Genomic DNA, 3,937 nt, shown 5'->3' with positions numbered 1-3,937 from the left:
ATCTGTATCTTCAAGTTTAGTTATTTTCCTTTGTGTGCCTCCTGATTTGATGCAAATTATAGTCTTTTGTACCTAGTCAGGTTCTATTTTAGTGGAGGTTTTTCAGATCAACAGTTACTTTTGAGAGAGCTTTGCAACTTCCACATGCTTCAATGGTGTTCTTCTTGATCATATTTTATTCCTATCTTCTGGGACATTTTCTAGTTTGGAGGCTTCTTTAGTCATTTACTAGTTTCTTTCAACATTTTTTCTATCTCTTTTTGCAGTAGGTTTTTTCCCATGTGGTTTTCTCTATTTCTCCGCTTTGTAGGGATTTGGTTGTGCTTGGATACCTCATTCGGCCTTGTTTTTCAAGATCCAAATCTACTTTTTGTAGAAATTTCTAGGTTTTTAGCTACTCCCTAAGTTTATTTTAAGGGGGGGTGTTAGAGTAATTAGATATTTTCTAATTAACTCTAGTTTTCTTAAGCTAAACTTTAGGAATCTAATAATTAATGTTTTTTGTTAATTATTATGATGCAACCTAGATTAGGCCTTTTTAGGGTTTTAATTTCCTTTATAAGGATTATCTCTGTTTGTAATTAACCAATTTATTTTTTGTAATAGCAATTTCTCTTTTTTCTCATCAAGAATGTTTGAAGTATGGATCTGGCAATTTCAACCTCCATAGCTTTTTCTTCTCTCTTTTTGTAATAGGTGTTTATATGTAGGTGATTGTTGGAAGATGTGGGGTTGATCTTTCATCAACTTCAACAACATGTTCATATTTAGATGCCATATTGTGTAGACAACATGTGCTAAATAAGGAGTGCAGATAACTGTGTTGTCAACATGACAACTCAGTGAATGATGCATACTCCTGTGTTGTAGACACCATGTGCATAATTAGAGTTGCGTAACTCAATGAGAGTTCACAAAATCCTAAGTGTCTCACTAAAATAATAATAAAATGATGCAAAATAATTAAATAATGCATTAACCTAAGTAAAATTTAATTAAGTGTAATAAGTAAATACTTATTTACACCAACACCCCCCCTTAAGTGCAACTTAGGGGAATTCCCTTAAGCTCATGCAATCTAGGATGAAATACAAAATGGGTCCTAGCTACTAGGCCATGTTAGGTACCCATGTACATAATGATATGCAATCTCCCATAAAGTGAGGAAAGAGGGAAAACCTCATGGGAAAAACCCTTCCCCAAAAAGAGAGATAAAGAAGGATGCATGGATGGATGGAGTAATCAAGACACCCCCATTATGACATACATCTAGTATATACATAGGAGAATGAGGAGAAGAGGAAGAGAGATAGGATGGGCTCCCTCCCAAAGAAGAATGTTGAATAGTGAATGCTCTGATGAAGAAACTGATCCAAGACTGCAGAATGGTGTTCCTCCCCTTAGGAAGAAACAATGCCAAAGGTACAAATGAGACACTTCCACTATGTGTGGAAAGAATCCCATGGATGAGTGATGTCTCTGAAACTTGCTCATCTAGTTGAAGAACCTATCCCAGAGAACTGTCTATCTCTGCAACTGATGAGGAACCCTACTGCAACTACTGATCAAAAGTATCCACAATCACTTCAACCTGTAAGGATCGATCATGTAGAGAATGAACAAGAGATTCTAATGGAATCCTCATGACAACTGAAGAAGGTATTTTTGCATCAAGAAGAAGAGTCATATAATCAATACTATCCCCCAAATCTGTCACTAAACCTATATCTAGAAGACTGGATGCACCCTATTGTTCTGGACCTATCACTGTGGAGATGTATGCATGTGGACTAAACTAAGGAAGTTACCTCTCACTGTATTTGTCAATAGAACCCCACATGTCTAAAGCTATTGAAGCACTATCACTAGTGTCACTATCAGTTTCCATAATATATGATGTGCGAAGAGGAGTAGAGGACAAGTCGGGTGAACTTTCCTCAAAATGTACATCCTTCTCCACAAAAATCTAATGAGTCTTAGCATCTAGAAGTCTATATGCCTTCACACTATCTTCATAACCAATGAAGGTAAAAGGCTGAGATGATTGTGCCTTCTATCCCCTGGAAGATCTCTTTGCCCATGCAGGACAACCGAAGACTCTAAAGTGTGTAACAATAGGTTTTTTGCCACACCATGCCTCAAAAGGAGTTTTGCCATCTAAGGTTGGATGAGGAGAATGATTAAGAATGTGAGTGGCACTTGAGATTGCTTCAACTTCTAATGATGGATCAAGAGACTTGGCATGAATCATGTAACTTGCCATAGACTTAAGAGTTTGGATCCTCAAAGCTGAAACATCTATCTTATGTGGATTGAATGCTGAGGGAGTCTGAAGATTAATGCCCTCATATCTACAAAAGTCCTTAAGTCTTCTGTTCACATCCATGTTTCCATTTTCCATGTGGAGTACTATGATGGCCTTTCCATATTTTCATTCTACATGAGTCTTGAAGGCTAGAAATGTGTCCAACACTTCATTCTTGTTATGCAGAAAGTAGACCCAAGTGAACCTTGAAAAGTCATCAAAAAAGGTAAGTATGTAGTGACCCTGGTTGAATGCAAAAGGACCTGCTAATACCATGTGAACCATCTGTATAACACTTGTTTCTCTAGAAGACTTCCCTCTTTGTAAATTCTCCTCGAGATTCATATCCACTGAATCTATTGAACATTCACCCTTAGAAAAGTTGATTTGAGGTAGACCTTTCACCATGTGGTATGTGCAAAGTTGTTGAAGATAGCGATAGTCAAGATGACCATACCGCTCATGCCATGATTGCATGTTTGAATTGGATTGTGATAACAAGGCCTTTGAAGAAGACTTGGGTACAAAATGTGAGAAAGAGTACAACCTCTTGTGATCATTCACTTTCTCCACTACAACCAAGGAATCATCTTTAAGACTGTGCACTTTTACTGAGTCTAGAAGCAACTCAACTCTATGTCCATCTCCAAAGTGAGTGACTTTGTAGATACAGAGGAGATTTGAACTTAGGTTTGGAACATAGAGAACATCTTGAAACTCTCCATTTTCCATTTCCACATTTCCTTTTCCTTCAACTTCCATTTTACTATCATTCTCCATGAAGATGTGTGGTACCTTGGACTACTTCATTAAAGAAAAATCCTCCTTTGAAGAACCCATGTGATATGAGGCACCTGAATCAAATATCCATTCCTTTGAAGAATTTGAATTAGCCATGAGTGCTTGCCATTTGCCCTTGGAATCTGAAGATCATCCTTTATCCTTGTAAGCATTAGGCAATGGAACATTATGTTTCTTCATGATGTTGGTTAACTCATCAATCTTTTTAAGATAACACTCATGCTCTTCATGACCCAATTTCTTGCAATAAGCACACTTCTTCTTCTCCTTATTGTTGTTGTCCCCTTTCTTGTTGGAATTTGAGGACTTTCCTTGTTGATTGGATTGAGGTGTTGTCTTTTCTGCATCCTCAGATTTGTCTTTCTTCCACTTCTTCTTACCCTTTCCTTTATTTGAAGATTGTCCAGTTGAATGTTGAGAACCCTCATTGGCTCTGATACCATGCTTTGGACTGAGGTGATTTGAGAATCTCCATTGTTTTCAACTTCTTTTCTTCATCATCCAACAGTTTAGCATATTCATCAAAAGTGACTTTCTTGTAGGTAGATCCTAAGGTAGTCTTTGAGGTGTTAAAAGAAGATACAAATGTGGAATATTTTGATGGCAGCTTGTTATGAATAAGATAGATCAGTCTATCATCTTTGATAGAACTCCCATAATCAATAAGCTTTGTCCTTAATTCATTCACCTTGATGATGAAGTCCTGTATGGAGTCATATGACTTAGGATCTAAGGAAAGTAGCTCATCTTCAATTTTAAAAACATCCTCTTCAGACACTTTCTCATAAAGGCTTTCAAGGGTATCCCAAGCTTCCTCAGATGTAGTACATT

Source organism: Cupressus sempervirens, chromosome 2 (genome assembly GCF_028749045.1).
Source record: "Cupressus sempervirens isolate cs-2001-9-10 chromosome 2, ASM2874904v1, whole genome shotgun sequence".
Classification (NCBI taxonomy): domain Eukaryota; kingdom Viridiplantae; phylum Streptophyta; class Pinopsida; order Cupressales; family Cupressaceae; genus Cupressus; species Cupressus sempervirens.
The sequence above is the reverse complement of the archived record's forward strand: the minus strand, read 5'-3'. Positions refer to the sequence as shown.